Source organism: Trichosurus vulpecula, chromosome 4, assembly GCF_011100635.1.
Source record: "Trichosurus vulpecula isolate mTriVul1 chromosome 4, mTriVul1.pri, whole genome shotgun sequence".
NCBI classification, from domain to species: Eukaryota; Metazoa; Chordata; class Mammalia; order Diprotodontia; family Phalangeridae; genus Trichosurus; species Trichosurus vulpecula.
This window is the reverse complement of record NC_050576.1, coordinates 34,613,986-34,634,663: the sequence shown is the minus strand read 5'-3', so window position 1 is coordinate 34,634,663 and position 20,678 is coordinate 34,613,986. Positions and strand designations below refer to the sequence as shown.

Here is a 20,678-nt window from a genome sequence, read left to right as displayed (position 1 = left end):
AACAGTTGTTTTTACCCACTTTATTTCAGGCCACACATGGATCCACCAGCAGCTTAATCTTTCTGAGCATCCTGGACAACAGAATAATTGCAGATCGGACAGATCACTCCTGTTCCCCAACCCCAGTCACGCAGACTTGGGGACGGAGGTTCATCTGTCGCAGACTGGCACATCGGGCTGGCTCTCATACTCAAACTCCCAGTCCTGGTAGGTGGGGGAGGGGATGGGGACCAGCAAAGGCCACAGGCTATCCTGAGGACAGACCATGCAAACAAGGCAAGGAGTAGAAGGGGACCACTGTCAGTGACTACCGTACTGCTAGCTCATCCACCCACAGATAAAGCACCCAGGCCTGGACCTCCCTCACCGTCAGGGACAATTAAGAGCTGAAGGACAAACAGGACCAGGAAACCAACAATAACTCACATTTCTATGGTGCTTTCCTCCATGAGGAAATGTGGCGTGAGCATCATTAGCCCCATAGGTCAATGAAGGGAACTGAGGCTGAGAGAAATATAATGACTTGTCCAAGGTCACATGGCAGATAAGTGACTTGGCTGGCCTGTGGCTCTTAGACCACACCGAGAAGGCCAAGGTCAATGCAGACATGGCTCAGGGCCTTGGGATCCTGCTGTCTCCCTCCCCTGGATTTAGAGCAGGCCTGCACAACCTGCAGCACACCAAAGTATTTCAGGTGACCTGCCAAAAATGTAGAGGACATGTAGAGGAAGATGTAACAGAAATCCTTTGGTGGGTCGCAGGTTGTGCAGGCCTGATAAAAAGCCATGCCCCTTACCACATACAACTCAAACTCGCACCTGACTACAAGCCTCAGTGTGTGACCTGAATGACTGGGGAGAATATTTCTCTACTTGACTTGTCTTCTGGGGACCCATTCTGCTGTAGTTCTTGCATCCCTGGGGCCTATCCCAGTGTCTGACCCACAGGCTTGCTGAACTGAATTTTCACCAAGAGAAAGAATCAGCCCCCCAAATCTACAATCCAGTTCCCTTTAGAAACAAAGTATGACTCTAGCTAAAACTGGCCAAGACAAACAGAAGAATGAGATCTGCTTGAAAGACAGATTAGCCCTGGACATCCGTCCACCCATGGCCCCAACAGGAAGGAATGCCCTACATTTATACACCTTTACAGCCAGCATCTCCAAATCCCTTGCAAATATTATTCTAAAGGAAAAAAATCTTTCCATATTTCAAAGGGAGAACAATGAGGCAGCAGCCAATAGGCAGAAGGTACGGTGCAAAGAATCCAAGAGCTCAGTTCGAATCCTCACCTGGGCACCCTCTGACAGAGCAGGCCTTCCTTGTCCCTCCTCCTCTGTAGCTGGAGGAGGCTGACTTGGCTCTAAGGTCTTGCCCAACTCCAAACCTATGTTCTACTGGCCCTACACCCCAGAACCTAACACTGCTGGGCTGGGGCTACCCTGAAGCAGCAGGGCAGGCTGGTCTCTACTCTCTTCCTCCCTTCCCATGGGAAGAGATGAGCGCATTACCTTGGGCCTGGAATACTATTAAAAGGATTAATTTAGGGACCCATGTTTGGACTGTCACATCCAATCACCACTCACAGATCTACAACTTCCCAAATCAGACACATGCAAAGGAGAATCAATCGCAAGGACACTGAGGGTCTGAACAGGCATACTAATGACCTCTCAAGTCACCAAGGTGCTTGCCGGCAGCTAGCTCTGACACTCCCATAAATTATGTGCTTCTGTATTGTACCTGGAACTGGGGAGGGGGGAAGGGGGGGAATGCACCAAGCTGAGTACCCACCACAACAATTCGTAGGACCACCCCAGGGAGATCAGGATGAAAAATACCCAAGTGGGAGGGGAGAGGACTCTACAAACAGGGCCTCAGTCACAACCAGACGGCATCAGGCAGATCCTGACAGCCCAAGCATCCCACTGAATGAACGGCCAAGCTGGTGCCTCCCTCACCTTCCCAAGGAAGAGAAACTGCAGAGGCAAATGAACACAATCACAGCTTGTGTACCTCCCAGCATGCCCCCAGACGACTCACTTCAGCTTCCCCAGCCCGTTTGCTCACAAGAGTAACAGGGATAAGAATGCTGACCTGCTGATCCACCTGCCAAAGAGGTAGCGGAAGGCCCTTTGCAAAGATGACAGCTAGAGCCGCCAACCAGACAATGCAGGGACAGTCATTTTGGGGAATTCTGATCCGGAAGCTACTAAACAGCCTGGAAGCTGAATTCTCTTTGTTGATGCCAGTGGGGCCAAAGTAGAGCCTGGTGAAAAGCTTTGAGATGCCTGGTGGAGCAGCTCCTGGCCACAGATCTTCCCTGTTCCGAAGAGTCATGCCCTGGCTAATGAGCTCCAGCCTCCTGCCAGATGGCTGCTGACCGTCAGCCTCGTTTGCGCTGCAGGACCACAAAGACAGAACAAGGAGGCCAAACAATAGGGACTTGGGTGTGGCAACTTGTTGCTGCCAACAACAGGCCTGCTGCTATGCTCTACTCCATCTCCTAGCCAGCATCCTTCCCTTACCCAGCAGCACTTCATCTCCAGCTGGAGAGGTCAACCCCAAAACACTCCAGGGAGAAGGATCAGCCACTCGAGGGCCTCACTCCAATATGCCAAGCAGGGGTTCCCCCCAGGAGAAGGTCAGGGCACTGCAGCCACCCCTTCCCCACATATGCTCTCCACTCTTCATACCCTTCCCACAAAGACTGGGGGTGGGGGGTGAGGGGGAGACACCCAAGGCTCCATCTAAAGGAAAACCTATGACAGCCATGTGAGGGCACAACTGCTTCTCCAAACAGACAAAGAGACCATGGGCAAGACAAAGCCACCTGCCTTCAACCTGAGCCCAAATTCTAACACACATGATCACTGATCACCTAAACCAAAGGAACAGTCAAAAGCCAAAGAAATGTCTGCCACTTAACGTCCTTCCTATGCTGGCCCCCACCTGCCTTTCCAATCTTCCTCCAGTTGGCACCCTCCCTCTGCCATGATCCAGTGATGATGGCTTCCTTGTTCCACCTCCCAATGCCAGGGATATTCCCTAGCTGCCTCTCATGCCTGGAATGCGCTTCCTCCCATCATCATCTCCAGCTTCTACTGGCTTCCTCCAAGTCAGAGCTCAAAGCCCACCTTCTACAAGGAGCCTTCCTCTTCATGTCAGTGCCTTCCCTCTGCTGATCCCCGTCTATAGCATGCTGGTACAGAGCGGTTTGCGTGTGCTTTCTCTCATTAGAACATGAGCTCTTTGGGGGCAGAGACTGACCTTTGTCTCTCTTTGTATTCCTACAGCTTCTCACAGTGCCTGGTATATAGGCGGCTCTGAAATGTTCTCTGACTCAGCCTCTCTTCCTCACAACCACACTGGGGCCAAGGCCTGCTTGGTCATGACCTCCCAGCCCCATGAACACCAATAAAATGCAAGCGCTTTAAGGCCAGGCCTGTTTCCACTTGTCCTCATCCTCACAGTACCTAGCCTAGCATCAGGCACAACAACAGAGGCTTGGGAGTCACACTGGTGGGACGATGACCATTCATTCCCTTACACCCAGTGGCTCCCCATTACCTCCAGATCAAAAACAAACAAACCCCTCCGTTTGGCACTGAAGGACTTCCCCATCTTGCCCCATTGCATAGTGTTCCCTTTCCCACTCTACGGTCCAGCAACCCCGGCCTGCTTGCTTCGTGGCCCAACTCATCACCTCTGTCATGCCTGGAATGCTCTAGCTCCTCACCTCCACCTGCAGCACAAGGCTCAATCTCACCTTCCTCATCCCACACCCCCCTCAGCTGCTAACACCTTTTTTAAAGTTACCTTCCATCTACTCAGTCTACAAGTGTCCAGTGTCCCATTCTCCCCCCCCCCATTAGAATAACAGTGCCTTGAAGACTTGTTTTGTGTCCCCAGTGCCTAGCAGAGAGCCCGGCACATGAATAGTGCAGAGGACAAAGGGGCTGTCATGTTCGTACTTAAGAGCTCTTGACACAGTCTAGGATCATATCAGGGTGGAGCTGTGCAGATATCAGAGCCCTGGAGGTCCAAATGAGGCACCTCTATTGCCAACTACGGGAAGGAAGCATTCACATAGTATTTACCTACTATGTGTCCGGCACCAAGCTATGTCTTGACAAATTTTACCTCAACCGATCCTAATAACAACCCCATGAGAAAGATGCCATTACCAAGGCAGACTGACATTCAGTGACTTAACCAAGGTCACCTAGTTAGTATCTGAGGGAGGATTTGAACTCAGGTCTAACTCCAGACCCAGGGCTCTTCCCACTGTGGCTTCCCCAGCCTGTCCTAGGGCAGTTGATTTTTTACCCTTCCCTGTATTAAATCTCTTCTTGTTAGAATCAGAATCTAAAAAGACCTCAACCAGCTGGAATAACCTCATTATGTACCCACTCTAGCAGGGATCCTGCCCAGCTTTGCTTCATGTCATCCACAGATTTGACAAGTACACTTTTGGGTCTATGTCCATCAATAAAAATGCTAAACAAGTCCAGGAGAAATTAGGCATCGACTAACATCTCACACTATATGCAACGACATGCTCCAAATTAGATATTAAAAGTCACACCACAAAGTTGGGGAGCAAGGAAGAAAACACCTTTCATAACTGTGGATAAGGAGAGGACAAAGAGGATCTGTGATTGGGAAGACAAATGGACAATTCTGATTACATAAAATCAAAAAGGCCCTGAATAAACCAAATCAGTGTAGTTAAAATTAGAAGAGAAACAAGTAACTGAAGGAAAAAATTGCACAAAGTTTTTCTGATAAAGGTTTCATAGCCAATCTATGTATAAGAACTAGAGCCATTCCCCAATAGAAAAATGATCAAAGTTTCCTGCAGTTTTCAAAGGAAGAATTCCAAGTTATCAAACCATATGAAAGTGTTCCAAATGACTATTAGAGACATACAACTTAAAATAATTCTGAGGAATTCTATCTCCCACTCATTTGATTGACGAAGATGACAAACAAGAAAATGACAACTGTGAAGGGGCTGAGGGGAAAGGGGTATGTTGAAGCACAGGTGGTAGATCTGTGATCCAGCCATTCCAGAAAGCAATGTGGAACGATGCCCCCAAAATCACTAACCTCTGCCCACCTTTGGATGCAGCAACACCACTACTAGGTCCATGCTCCAAGGAGAACAAAGAGGAAAAGAACCTACAGATACACATACACAAAGATTTATAAAAGCTCTTTTGTGGTGGCAAGAAACTGGAAACTAAGGAGTGTCCATCAATTGGGTGATGGCTGAAGAAATCATGGAATGAGAATGTAATAAAGTATTATTGTACCTTAAAAATGTTGGAGATGGTTTCAGACACACGTGATAAGACTTGTATGAATTGATGAAGATAGAAATAAGAACTGGGAATATAAGTTACATAGTAACTACTTTATAAAGCAAAATTTTTGAAATATATAAGAAATGATTAATGCAATAACCAATCATGATCCCAGAAAAGAGATAATCAAACATGCTACCTACCTGACAGAGAAGTGGTGGGCTCAGGGGGCATGGATTTTTAGTCATGGCCAATGAGGGAATTTGTTTTGCTGTACTTTACACATATATAAGAGTTTTGCTTTTCTTTTCTTCCAAGAAGAAAGGTGGGAGAGGAAAGCAAGAGGTCGTTTAGGGACAGGAAAAGAAGGGAGGGAGGGAGGGAGGGAAGAAAGGAAGGAAGGAAGAAAGAGGAAGGAAGGACGGAAGGAAGGAAGGAAAGAAGGAAGGAAGGAAGGAAGGAAGGGAAGAAGGGAGGGAGGGAGGAAGGAAGGAAGGAAGGATGGATCACTGAAGCATCTTTTCAAAATGCACAGAAGAGGAGGAAGTCCAGAAGAAATCTCAAAACAAGCAGAACAGCTCAGAAGGTTATATGCTGAATTTATTGTATACGTTTGAAAAGCCAGCTGTACAAAACAGATTCAAAGTTGCATGTAAAATCCTTTCTTCTGTTCTACTATGAATATGGAAATTCTTGTTTCTATCTAATCCTTTTCAATAAAAATAAATAAATAAAAATATTGATCAGAACAGAGCAGACTGAGCCCCCCAGGCTGACATCAACCCACTAATCAACTAGCAGGGCATCCACCTAATCCAATCCACATCCACATCTCCACCCAGATCAGGCCAGAGGCTTTGTCCAACATTTGGCTAAAATCCGGATGCCTTAGCATCTACTGCATTGCCCTCCTCAACCAGTCCACAAAAGCAGGATTAGATGTGAGATAGCATTTTCTAAGTGAGTCCATGTTGGCTCCTGGTGATCAGTTTTCCCCTTGCTAGATGCTCATAAACAACTGGTCAGGACTTGGCCAGGGAGACATGCCTGCCTGGATCACCAGACTGTGAGATTATGGAGCTCACCTTCCTCTTTTTAAAAATTAGGGCACTATTTTTCTCCTTTCTAGTGGCTCATCTCTCCTCCCCTCACCCCAGAACCCTAAATGCCCACCCCCAGCAGTTCAGCCATCACATCTGCCAATCCCTTCTCTGGTGTCTCAAGCCTTAGGCTTAGTGAGAACATATTTCAACTTACTCTCCCACAATCTGCCTTCTTCATAAGCACAATGTTTCACTAATTATCTAATTACCATTCTATCAAAGACACCGTGCACTTTCCCACCTCCCAGCCTTTGCTCATCATGTTGTTTTTAATTTCTTGCCTCCATTTCCTCCTGCTAAAATCCCTCCTATTTTTCAAGACCCAGTTCAGACATTGCCTCCTCTGTGAAAATTCCCCCAATGAACACATGCATCCATCCTCCAGATGAGAGTTGTTCCTCATATGTACTCCTTTTATTTGTCCAAAAAAAAAAATCACAGAATTGCAGAATTAAGACTGCAGTTAAGCATAGTAGTTCATCCAAACATTAAGTTCTACACACAACATAATCTCAATCTCAGCATGGCCAAAAGAGAACCCATCAACCTTTCCCTCTAAATCTCCCCTCTTCTCAACTTCCCAACATCCGTCAAGAGAACCGCCTTTCTCCCAGTCACCAGGCTCCTAAGCCCAGAGCCAGACTGGACTTTTCATTCATGCTCACACTCCAAAAAGTCACAGTGTCACCTCTTTCTTCACAACATCCCTCATACAGACATACGCTTCTCTCTACTCAAACAGTCACCTCCCTGGTGCAGGCCCCCAGCACCTCTGACCTGTACTAACCAGGCTCCTCTCCCCTCTCCTGTGGGGTCTTCTTCATGGCTGCCAAAGGTATTTTCCTACTGCACAAGTTTAAAGGTGTCACTCTTCCTACAAAAAAGCAACTTCCAGTGGCTCCCTATTGCCTCTAGGTTCAAATATCAACTTTTACAAGCTGGATCCAACGCCTCTTTCAGCCTTGTTACACCTTAGTCCTCCTCCCACATTACATCCCTGGCCAGAGGTTCCCAACTCATTTGGCCTACCACCCCCTTTAAAAAAAATTATTCAGCGCCCCCTGGAAATCTTGGTTTTTTCAAATGTGCATCATTTCAAAAAATATATAATTTTTTAGAAATGATACATCTTAAATTTAATAATTTATTGTAAATTTGTGGGGGTTTTCCTGCACTGAAATTTTAATGTTGCAATAGTGTCATGTAACCGTATACTGTATACCATATGATGTATACTATTGTATCATAAACAAGTCATTACATGTGCATATCCCAGCCGATTGATGCTAGACTTCCTGACAATGCTCAACAGGCTCACATGCTAACACTTGCTTGTTAAGACCCGTCAGCAGACAATCACTGATTGGTTATGACTTGTATTTTGTATGTTTATTTAGAAAATAATGTAATCATTACGACTTTACCTCTATTACGCAACAGATGAAACATGTACATTTAAAAATTTTCTTATCTTCTCTTCTTTCCTTGTGCTTCCAACATCCCCTTATTTTTATTCAACACTCTTCAATTGCACCATCGGCTACTACTGCCCTTTGGATCATTCCAGCACCCGCCAGGAGGTGGTATCCGCCCCCTCCCCCACTTTGGGAACTTCTGTAAAACCAGGTAACTCTCTTGCTTTCACCTCTACTTCTCAGAAGCCCCAAAGTTTTCCTCGAAGCTCATTTCCAATACCACCTCCTCCATCAGGCCTTCCTTCCTTCCTCCCCTGACCAAAATTACCCAGCATTTATTCTGTGTGCTCACAAGTGTCCATGTTATCTACCACTATGGAACATAATCTCGAGGACAAGAGTTTCATTTTTGTCTTTCTATCCCCAGCAGGCTGTCCTTCCTAGGGAAGTTTACCTTGGCAAAATGTTGAAGATCTCTATCTTTACCCACAGGCTAGCTGGCAGTGAAGGGGACCAGGAATACACGGAACAGAAAGAAGGCATTAGCCCTCAGGGTAAGAAAGGACAAGATCAACAAAGGATTGTGTAACTGGATACTGGAGGACAGGCTGCTGGGGGTGGGGGGTGGGGAGGCAGGGAGAAAAACCCTGATTTTCAAAGTGTGGGTCCACATTCTCAATGTCACTGTGCCCCTCGCCTATTCAACAGACAGCCCACAAGAATGATTCTGACCTTCCACAGGTTGGCTCACCATAAACTAAGTCAACACCTGATGAAGAAATCAGTCTCAGACCACTTAAAATTGTAAAACAGGACTCCATAAGACTACTCACTCACTCTCAGAAACTCAAGGCCACAAAAACAAGATGTACTGGCGATCCCAGGTTCTTGACATGGAAGCCACAGGGATTTTTTTTTCCCTTTTCTTCTATCAGAGAACAGACCACTATGCCCCTGGTAGACTGGGTGGCCTCCCAGGACAGCATCAGGAAGCACTGTCCTCTCTACTAGGGAATCTTCCCTTCTTTCCCCAAGACCCTTGCCCCCTTTCACACACTTCCAAGGAGGCCATTCACCAAATGAGCCCAGCACAAAGAAAACACCACTTTTCAATGTTTTTAATCACCTTTATTTAGAAGTTTCAAGCTAATAAGATATGGAGAGCTGTGGTGACTGCTCAACTCTCTGACCTAGCCGGCTGATTATTTACAGGATCTTTGGGTAGGAATTGTTAACGAGCTTTTAATTTGGAGCACTTCAGTGGAGTCAAGTGCTCTGAGCTCCAATGAACCACCCCAGAATCCATAAAGGAAGCCTTATCAATCACTTCCCCGAACAGCAGCCAAGTGGTGGGTTTCTAACCAAGTTCCTGGATACTCACATTACTGAAGTCACACTCCAAATCACTGTTTATAAATGGACTTTTAAGCGATAGGGGACTCAGGTGTTACAGACTTAAGCTCAAAGCACCAAACCACTAAAACAAGGTACGAAACGTATGATAAAGTCAAAATAAAGCCATATTTGATGAAGCCAAACCCTGTTAGAAATTCCACAAACAAAATCAGTGAGCCAATTCCCACCAACCACAGCTGAAATCCAGTCTAGTATTTGGCCAATCGGACTCATGTGGCACTGCCATTCAGAAGGGAGCCCCAGTAAATCTTTCTGGTAAGAACTGATGTTAAGGATGTGACCAGAGACGATTAGCAGAGGTAACAGTTCAAACTGTCAGGGCCAGCAGTTTTCAAAAAGACATCGATTCTTTCCGGTCCTAAATGTAGGAGTCCAAACACCAAATCAAGCCAAAGTCTTGCAAGTCCTTCAGTCTAACTCAGCAGCTATTATGGATGGCAACACCAGAGGGCTTGCAAGGCAAATGAGGCAGGCCAGAGCCCAGCCAGAGGCCCTGTGCTGCCCACACCTGTATGTACTGTGGACATCTAAGAAGGAGCTAGCCCCTAGTCAGAAGGCTATTTTCTCCAGCCCCTGTGCCCAACATCACCAGACAGACCTAGAGGACAGAGGCTGCCTTGCTCTGGAATCTCTCCCCTAGGGCCCTCCCAGGCAGGATCAAATGGTCCCCCAGCCCTCTCACTACCCAAGAGAAACAGTCATGAAGCCGCCATGCCCCACACCCAAAAACACACTCTCCTCTTCTCCTCCCCACCAAAAGAAAAAGATGAAGACAGGAGTGACATCAGGGATGAACCTGCCTCCTGTGCCTCAGAGGCCACTCATCCACCCTAGGGTACCCCCCAGCTATTCCCAGCAGCACCCATAACACAGAGGAAGGTGTCAGGGTGCGGCATCCGAGGGCCCCCTCTAAGATACTTATCCCCTCAGGGGGAGGAGCCCTCCTAATACCTAACCCTCCCCCAGAATGACAGTCTCCCCATTCAGACCACCCCTGGGGGCTCCCCTCTCTGATATCAATGCCCCGGGTGAAAGGTGCTCCCATGCAGGCCCACCTCAACTCCCCCTCCGTCTAATAGCTATTCCTCTAGGAGGGAGGACCTAACCCTCCCCTCCAGGATGAGGAATCCCCGTATCCAGACCTCCTTCTATACCTATCCCCCCTGGAGAGGGGAGCCCCCATCCATCCAGACCTTCCCTCAGCCCCGCCCCGCAGGAGGGAGAGGGCCGTCGCCATGGCAACCCTGCTCGGGGCCCCGCCCGCAGCGGGGTACCCGTCGCCATGGCAACCCCTGCCCGCACCCCGCCTCTCCCCCCCACCACCCCCAACGCGCGCTCCCGCCGCCACGTCCGCGCTCCCGCCACCGCCCCGCGCGCCCCCGCCCCCCGGGCGCCCGCAGGCCCCGCGCCGGCCTCCCCCGGGCCGCGGCGGATGAGCAGGCGCGGGGCTGTGGGCCAGGCCCGGGTCCGGGGGAGGCCAAGGCGGGGCCGGCTCCGCCCGCTGCCCGTCGCCCCCCTCGGCGGCCGCGGCGGCGACAGCCCGCACCACGAGTCCCCACAACACACCGACTCACCTCCGTGCCCTCTGACCCCGCGCGGCGCCGCCGACGGGCGGCCGAGCCGGCCAACCGCCGAGTCCGCTGCCGGTGCCGTGGGCCAATGGGCGTCTGGGGGGCGGGGCTTCCTCCGCCCCGGCCCTCGCACCTCCATCCGCATGCGCGTCGAGGCGCCCCGCCAGGCCGCTGTAGCCGCTAGGTATCATGGGAGTTGTAGTCCAGGCGGGCCAGTCTCCGAGCATCCGTCGAGCCCACTGCGCATGTCCAGCTAGGGGCACGTGGGCCCCGGGGCCCCCTAGGTCCAGGCCGCGCCTTACGAAGCCGAGGGGGGGTGGGGGGGGTGGCGCTGGCCCCAGAAGAGGAGGTGGAGCTGGCTGGGTTCAACTGCTGCTCCCCTCATTTGGGGAGCAAGGGGCCAGGCGTTTCAGGCACCTACTTCTATCAAGGCATTGCATTGCTGCCTTTAGTGCCTTCATTGCTTCACTAACCGGTGCCCCTCATTCATCGGATCGTCACATGACCCCTTTGTCTACGAATCTCGGTCTTTTCGTCCGTGGCTCGGGCTCTTTCATTCCAGCCGCGTCCGAGAGACTGGAGAACAATAAAGGCATCGGGGAAAACCCTCCCATCACGGACTCCCTGGGGGCTAAGCCTGGCTGGGAAGCCTAGCAGCGCAGGGCAGCCTTGCCCTCAGGGGGCTTCCCTTCCCCTAGGAGGAGAGCGCGCACCGCGGGCAGGAGGGGATGAAGCCAGGTGGGGCTCGGATCTGGAGCAGATGTAGGAAGCAGGTGGAGTCAGGAAGGCTGCAAAGCAAATCCCTACCCAGACGCTCAGTAGCGGTGTGACCCTGGGCAAGTCATGTCACCTGTCTGCCTCAGTTTCCTCATTTATAAAATGAGGGTGGTTGTGAAGATCAAATGAAATCATACTTGTACAGAGCTATGTCCATGCTGGCCACTGTATTTTAGGCGACTGCAGCAAGACTAATCAGAGACTAAGCAGGTGGGCATTGCCATAGTCCAGGCATGAGGGGATGACGGCCTGCACAAGGATGGGGGTGGGGATGGGCTGTGTGAGTGGAGAGATGGAGAAAGATGGGGGAGATACTGAGGAAGTGGAAGCGACGAGACTCAACAGCCGATTAAGTATTGGAGGGGTGAGAGACAGAGTGAGGAGTCCAGTGCCACCACTGAGGCTGTAAACTTTAGAAGGTTGGCAGTGCCCTCAATAATAGCAGGGAGAAGTTCAGGGAGAGAGGAAGATTCGAGTTCCCTATGAGACATCCGATTTGAAATGTCCAGTTGTCAGGGGGTGATGCCTAGGACTGGAGCATAGGAGAATGACCAGGACTGGGAGTCATCTACATAGAGGTGATTAGTGAAGCCCATGGGAGATAATGATGGTTTTCTTTTCTTTTTTTTTCCCTGAGGAGGTTTTCAAGAGAGAGAAGTTGGGTGAGGGAGAAACGAAAAGGGGAACCATTCCGACCCGCAGGGGCTGAGATATTGTGCCCAGTCTATGAGAAGAGTTAGACTTCCTTTTGTCACAATCTTCAGCTAATTAAGCCCCAACCTTGATTACCCAGGGACAAATTTACTTATAATTTAGGTTATGGCTCAGATCTTACCCAAAAAGGGATCTGGGGGCATGAGGGAGTAAGAAGGTACTCAACATCCAATATAAGTCAGGTATTAGGGAAATAACATTCCTACACACAAAACATGCTAGATTCAGAGTTCACATTAATACAGGAGTAGAACTTTCCCTCTCTTCATATGAATTAGCAATCTTCAATCACTCCAGTTGAATTACTTTGAAATACCTCACTCTAGCACCCACCTAGCTCCTCTTACTCCCAGACAGCTTCTCAAGGAAAAATGAAAGTTATTGGAATATGGAAGGACAGGATACAGGTGTCAGGGAGGGGCACATGTACTATATGTAGTATGTGATTGTAATGGAATACTGTTGTGCTATAAGAAATGGCAAGCAGGCTGATTTCAGAAAAACCTGGAAAGACTTACATGAACAGATACAGAGTGAAGTGAGCAGAACCAGCAACATTGTGTAATGATCAAGTGTTGAATGACTTAGCTGTTCTCAGCAATACAAGACAATTCCAGAGGACTCATGATGAAACATGCTATCCATCTCCAAAAAAAGAACTGATGGAGTCTGAATGCAGGTCAAAGCATACTATCTTTCACTTTATTTTTTTTATTTTTTCTTTTAGTCTGTATTTAGTCTGATTAATATGGAAATGTGTTTTCCATGATCACACATATGTAACCTAAATCAAATTACCATCTTAGGGAGGGGGGAGATGAGAGGGCAGGAGGGAGAAATTTTGGAATTCAAAATTTTTTAAAATGAATGTTAAAAATGGTCTTTACATGCAATTAGGGAAAAAAATAAAACTTTTTTTAAAGAGAGAACAGATCATATCAGCAGACCTCCTCATTTTCTATTCTAACTGTATACTGTGGATACAGTTCACCTCAATTTTAGCAAAGTATCTCAGACTTTTCTTGTGGAGAGCATAGAGAGATATGGATGGAGATGATAACACAAGCAATTCAGAACAGATTGGATGGCCAGACCCAGAGAGCTGTTGTTAATAGTTCAATGTCATTGTGCCAGGAGGTCTCCTGTGGAGTGCCTCTGGTGTCTGTGTTTGACCCTGTGCTGTTTAACATTTTCATCCATAACTTAGATAAAGGCACAGGGGGGATTCTCATCAAATGTGCAGAGGACCCAAAGCTAGGTGGGATAGCTAACACACTGGGTGACAGAGCCAGGATCCCCAGAAGACTCCTGATAGGCTTCACATTGGGCTGAATCGAGTAAGAGAAAATTCAATAAGAGAGAAACATAAAATCTTTCATGGGCACAAAACATCCATTTCACAAGTGCAGGAGGGAGGCATAGTTAGGTAGATGTTGTACTCAGTCCACTTTTTAAGCACCTACTGTGTGCCAGGCACTGTGCTAAGCACTGGGCATACGAAGAGAGGCAAAAGCAAGTCCCTTCCCTCAGGGAGCTCACAGCCTAACAGGGGAGACAACAAATTTTAAAAAAACACCACCCCAGGATAAGCACACTATCTTTCATGTTCTTTCATTTTTTTCCTTTAGTCTATATTTAGTCTGATTAATGTGGAAGCCATATTGCAAGGAGTTAAAAAAGAAGGAATGGATAAACTGGAAGGGCAAATGGAGATGTTTGAATGTATTTGAACACAGAAAACTTTAAAAATACTGAGGAGGGTAGGGATGAGGTCCTAAAGGAACAGGGTTCCAAATATTTTTTGTGATTCCATTGATATAGAAGGCTCCTGGGGAAGAATTTCCCTTACCTATGCAGATATTGGCACCCTCTTGGTAACCTTAAGTCTTAGTTGTCTGGGACCCTAAGAGATCAAGTGACTGACCCAGGGTGACGCAGCCAGCACGTGTCCCAAGCAGGACCTGCCAAGGCAAACTGCCTAACCTCTAGGCCAGTGGTCTCTTATTCTTCTTTTTAATAGTATTTTATTTTTTCTAGTTACATGTAAAGACAATTTTAACACTCATTTTTTTTATAAAATTCTGAGTTTCAAATTTTCTCCCTTCCCCCATCCTCCCTTCCCCCATCCCCCCCCCTCCCCTGTTCCTAAGACAGTAAGCAATTTGATATAGGTTTTATATATTCAATCATATAAAACCTGTTTCCATATCAGTCATGTTGTGAAAGAAGAAACTGTTTGCAAAAAATTACAGTTTGCAAAAGGAAAAAATGCAAAAAAATAAAGTGAATGTAGTCTGCTTCAGTCTGCATTCAGACTCCATCATTTCTTTCCCTGGATGTGGATAGCATTTTCCATCATGAGTCTTGGAATTAGATCATTGCATTGCCAAGAAGAGCTAAGTCAATCATAATTGATCCTCGCACAATGTTACCACCACTGTGCACAATGGCCTCCTGGTTCTGCTCAGTTTGCATGAACTTTGCATCAGTTCATGTAAGTTTTTCCTGATTTTTTTTAATCTGCCAGCTTATCATTTCTTATAGTGCAATAGCATTCCATTACATTCATAGACTACGATTTGTTTGGCCATTCCCCAATTGATGAGTATCCTTTCAATTTCCAATTCTTTGCCACCACAAAAAGAGCTGCTACAAATGTTTTTCTACATATAGGTCCTTTCCCCCTTTTATGATCTCTATGGGATATAGCAGTGGTCTCTTGTTCTGAAAAAGATCTGCAGGTTTTAGAAGACCACAAGCTCAAGATGAGCCAGCAGTGTGAAGTGGTAGCCCAAAACATCTAATGTCATTTTGAGCTGCATTCCTATAAGAGTAGGAAGGTGAAAGCCTCAGTGTCCTCTGCTTTCTTTCAGATCTCCCCTGGAATCTTGTGTTCAGTTCTAGGACTACGGTTCAAAGAGGACATTGATAAAGGAGAACATTAAGTATCTAGAGAAAGGTAACCAGCTTGATGAAAGGCCCCTGAGGTCACATCACATAGGAGTAGAAGAAATGGACATGTTTAGCCTGGAGAAAGTAAGGCTGTGAGGGGATAAAAGGAGAGTTCACGTATTCAGAAACTGTCCCATAATCCCTCCACAGAGGAGGGACTGGCCTGGTTCTGGCCCTGGAGAGCCGAGAAGAATTTAGGCTGGATGTCAGGAAGGACAGTCCCAGTGATCAGAGCTGCCCATCAGCAGGGCAGAGCTCCCCTCTCTGAGAGGTCCTGAAGCAGAGGCTGGGAGGCCACTCATGGAGTGGGTTATGGAGGGATTCCTTTCGTGTCGGGGTTGGGCTGGCTTCTGGGATTGAGGCTCATGCACCAGTACTTACTTCTGAGCTTGGTCTCTCCTGATCCCAGGTCAGAGGACCATCTCTCTTGCCCATCCCCCATCCCTTGTCCTCTGTGTTATCTCGAAGGATTCTGTGGTTGGATGCTTTTAAAAACTAGGTGTTTGCTTGGGTAGTTAGAGAAAAGTAATCTCTTGCACCCATGGAAGGGCCCCCTTCCCATTCTCCATCTCACCCTGCCCCAAGCCCCACTGGAAGCTGTGGGTCTATGTACCTCCCCTCGCCCTTCCTCTTTTCCTGTCTTCCCCAGCGTGCTGCATTCTGGGCCCCTAACCATTCATCAGCCCGCTGACCCGCTCCTGAACTGAGAGACAGATCGCCAGGCCGGGAGGCCAGGGTGCTAATGGGGCTGCCTCATCTTGGGTAGCCCTCGTGGGGGCCTGTTTAATTCCCCCTTTGATTTTAATATAGATTTATTGAAAGTTTCAGTCCCCCAAACCAACTACAGCAGCAAATTGGTGCTCTGTGCAGGCAGCCAGGCGCCCATAAAGCTGCCAGGCCCTGGAACGAATGGCGCACTCCGGGAGGTCAGCGCTGCCTCAGGGGCTCCCTGGGGACCAGCTGCCACATTCTCAGAGGTTTCTGATTAGCCCCTTTCTTCTGGGCCATTGGAGGCTTCCCCCTTTAAAGTGGAAATCAAACGGCCCCACCTAATCAGGCACTGCCACCTTTCTACAGTCCCTAGGAGGGCCCCAGCTCCTTTGGACAGGGCCCCAGCCAAGCCCAGCCTGATCTGGGTGCTTTTACCTCAACCTTGCAAACAATCACTGGCCAACCAGCCCCAAGCCAGATTCAAGGTGTACTAGGAGAGAGATTTAGCTTGCTGGTGTTGTGGATAAGAATCCTCTTCTTACCCCTGGCATAGGAGAATGCCTGCCCCTGCTGCCTCTCCATTGGGCTTTCCTTAGGATCCTTTTGGGGGTTAGAACCTTCCAACAAGGAGAGCTGTCCCATCGTGGAAGGAGTTGCTGCCTGGGGATGGGCTGGGCTCTTCCTCAATGGAGATCTTCCAGCAGAGGCCAGAGAGCCACCAGTCAGGGATGCTTAGCCTCCAAGGCCCCTGCCAGCTGTAGGTCTCTGAGGTGCTGGGGGCCTTTTCAAGGGTCAACACAGCATCATTGATGAGTCAACCCAATGCACGCAGGGAGTGATGGGCACAAGAAGGAAGTGAGACATGTGTTCCAGGAATCAACCAATCAACAAACATTTAAGTGCCTACTGTGTGCCAGGCCTTACACCAGGCAAAGAGGAGGAGGCAAAAGTGCTTATAGTGAAGTTCAGTGGCTAGACCTAGAGCCCAGTCGACCTTAGTTCAAATCCCACCTCAAACATTTTTTAGCTGGGGGTTCAAGGGCACCTTCCTGTATAATGTGAACATGCCCATGCCTTATAGAATAGTGATGAGGCTCCTTTGGTGAATTGGTAAAGTCCTTGGCAAGTCAAAGTGCTCTATCGATGTCTGCTAGGCTTATGATGGAATCAGCCACTTGGTTGGTCAATGATCCCTTATTAAGGAATTAGCCCTTGCCTCCTTCACCTTCAGGGAGCTCCTTCAAGTTCCACCCCCATCTCTATAACTATGTACTTAATAGTAAAGTGAAAGAAATAATAACACCGTGGCTTCTCATATATTAAAGCAAATGTGTTAATAACAAACCCTTCACCTACGCACTTCACTGGCTCTCCTTCGTGCCTGGGAGTCTCTCTCTGCTCATGCGCATCTCCTGGTTTCCTTGGTTTCTCTCAGGTCCCAGCTGCCATCTACAAAGAGCCTTTTCCAATTCCCAAGCCTTTCTTCTCAATTCTAGTGCCTTCCCTCTGATGATGATCTCCAATTTAGGCTATCTATATGTTGTTCATACATAGCTGTTTCCCTGTCATCTCCTCCGTTAGATTGTGAGCTCCTGAGAGCGGGACTGCTTTTCTTTTCCCCCACCTTTATTTGCATCTCTAGCACTTAGCACAGTATATGCTTAATGAATGTTTGTTGATTGACCTATTGACATCACGATACACACATGAACTTGGGCCACGCTGTCCTATTAAGTATCTTTGGGGAAAGAGTAAGCACACTATAGAAGACAGCCAAAAAGAACATGAAGGAGGAAAACCCATATACTCAAGGTAACTCACAACTCTGGAATTGTAAACTTCGTTGTCTTTTTTTTTTTATTTTTTGGTCTCAGGCATTGTGGATAGAAGTTCCTGGATGAAATGTGGTTCTGTGCTGAGCAGATACCTGCATTGCTAAGTTGAGATGATGCTTATTTCTTTACTACCACTCTGAAGGCATGATAGCTCAGCCAAACTTGTTGTGATCATGGGGTGACTTCTCTGATTCCCTGCTTCCAAGATGTTCCTCTATTCAGTCAGACTTAATTCCTTGGCAACAACTGAACATGTCCAGCTTCAAGTTCAGTTAGCACAGTTCTGAAATCTGTCATTTCACCTCTCTTCTTTTCTCTTTTCAAGTTCAGACTCTGGGTTTTCTCTGCACATGACCCCACCTTGGGTTACGGTTAAAATAACCACATTGTCATCTTTAGCCTATAGTCAGATAAAATTACATTTGTCCTATAATCACAAAAAATTCAGTTGTATCTCTCCAGATATGCTCCAGTTTGTCACAGCAGTCAGAACAACCACTTCAGTAACTGTTTCTGTTAAAATTCGGAGCCAAACTGACTTAATTGCTCCATAGGAATAGACAGAACTTTTAAACAGACAGTACTTTACATCTGTATCTCCAGAACCTAGCAGAGGGCTTGACATAGAGTAATAGCTTAACAAATATTTGTTGAATGAATGAGAGAAAGAAAAGGATTCTGAAAACCAGAGATGAGGAGTGAATCCATTCATGGTATGGGGGTCACAATCTGTGCAAATTCAAAGAAGCAGGAAGTAACATACTGAATTCTGGCAACAATTAATACACCAACTTTGATGGAACATGGATTGCATGAAAGGGCAGTAATGTGAAATAAGATTATACAGGTAGATAGGAACCAGATTACAGAAGACCCTGAACGTCCATCTTTTTCACTTGTGATTATAATGGTTCAGCTTGGTAAGGTATGACATGTTGGGTTGCTTCTTTATTTTTCATAATATATTATCCCATTCCCTTTTTCAGTGTCTACTGGATGCATAATAGTCTTCTGTTATTCAAATTTCCTTCCTTTTTTAAAAGGTTCTCTCTTGGATGCTTGCAGAATTTTTTGTTTTTCATTGGAATTGTTAAATGTAGCCATTGTATGTCTTGGGGTTTTAAGCATAGTAGATATTTTTGGGAAGTAATCTATGGATTCTTTTGATTGGCACTGTTTTCCATGTCCCCAAGTTCTAGGTAATTTTCTTATATTATTTCCTTCATTATGATGTTCAGGTTTTTTGATTTGTCATGTTTTTCAGGCACTCAGTGAACAAGTATCTATTATTTATTAAGTGCTTACAGGCACTATACTACCTACCCTCTAAGGATATAGATGTAAGGTACTGTCAGGTTGGGTAGGGCCAGGAAAGGCCTTCAACAAAAGGTACCTGCCCCTGCTTTGAGCTGAGGCTTAAAGGAGTCCAGGGAAAGTGGGAGACAGAGATGAGGAAGGAGAGTGTTCCAGGCATGGAGAATACCAGCCCTAGTAAGAGGAGTGCTGGAGCTGGCTTGAACCGGCTCAAGGGACCTGATTGTTAAGTTTTCCAGCCAACTGTTAAATTTTCCATGTGAGCATTTATACCTCAGAAATCAGCAAATACTACAAACCCTGGCTTGATTGAGTGTTTTGTTAATTGCATAGACTTAAGAAAGAGATGGAGAAGATGTTGACAAGGGAGATTAAATTTAAAAGGGTGTTATTCATACATTCCCAGCCCCCAGCCAGTTGTTAAATATTTACCAGTTCACAGCTTGTGCAGTGCAAAGGCATTCAGCTGGAAGAGTGTCATGAGTGCTAGACCAACGATCCTTAACTTGTCTCTTCCTGTCCTGTCCTTGGGGTCGCTGGCTTTTTGCTTGTACTGAGTTTAGGTATTCTTGCTTGTTATGTTATCACTTCTCTCCCAGCATTTGGGTAAAAATTAATGAAAGAAGGAACAGAAATGATTTTGTCATTGGTGTAGACTACAGACCACTTGTACAAAAGGAGGAAATAGATGAGGTTCAAGAAACAGATCATAAGCCTGGCACAGAGGCATAAAAGTGGGGGGGGGGTGATTCAGCCATCTAGACATTTGCAAGAATTCCCTCCTCTCCCTCTCCCTCCTTCACTTTTCACTTTCTCTCCCTCTCCTCCTCCTCCTCTCTCTCTCTTTCTCTTTCTCTTTCTGTCCCTCTCTCTTTCCCCTTCTCCCTCTCCTTTCTCTGTCTCTGTCTGTCTCTCTGTCTCTCTGTCTGTGTCTGTGTCTCTCTTTCTCTGTCTCTCTCTGTCTCACTCTGTCTCTCTCTGTGTGTCTCTGTGTGTCTCTGTGTCTCTCTCTGTGTGTCTCTGTCTCTCTGTCTCTCTCTCTCTCTCTCTCTCTCTCTCTCTCTCTCTCTCTCGTCACTTTTCAAAAGGTAGAGGAAGTAACAAGAAGAGTTCCCTTTTGAACCTGCTTCTTACTAACGGAGAACTGATTTGCTGGCATGGAAATGATGACAACCTGGGGTAAAGTGACCATTCTATCCCACCCACCCTCAGGAGTTTGTGATAGAGAAAAAGAAAAATCCAGCCATAGTCTGACATGGAGCCTAGATTTTGGCAGAGCAGATTTCAAAGAGTTCAGATAAAGGATAGCAAGGATCCCATACACTAAAATTCTATAGGGATAGATTAGCCCAGGAGTGACAGGAATCTGAAAGATAAAGTTCTGAAGACTTTTTAAAAGGAAACAGTTCTTATGTGAAGGTTAAAGGGAACTGATGTGGATGCACAGAAAATTTACCAATTAATTTAGATATTTAAAAGATGTGTCTGGATGATGTGAGGGTAACAAAGGACTGATACAAAATATGGTACAGTCCTTTAAGCAAAACATCAGGAGTGTG

At 47.0% G+C, this 20,678-nt stretch overlaps 1 protein-coding gene across 1 annotated transcript in view; it reads right to left on the bottom strand.

The window, feature by feature from the left end:
* Positions 1–10,851, bottom strand: part of ERI3 (ERI1 exoribonuclease family member 3) — a 185,697-nt gene extending 174,846 nt beyond the window's left edge. Inside the window, exon 1 of the mRNA XM_036758045.1 lies at positions 10,820–10,851. The gene's annotated coding sequence lies outside the window, so the exon portion shown is untranslated. The remainder of the gene's footprint in view (positions 1–10,819) is intronic.
* Between the last annotated feature and the right edge of the window lie 9,827 nt (positions 10,852–20,678).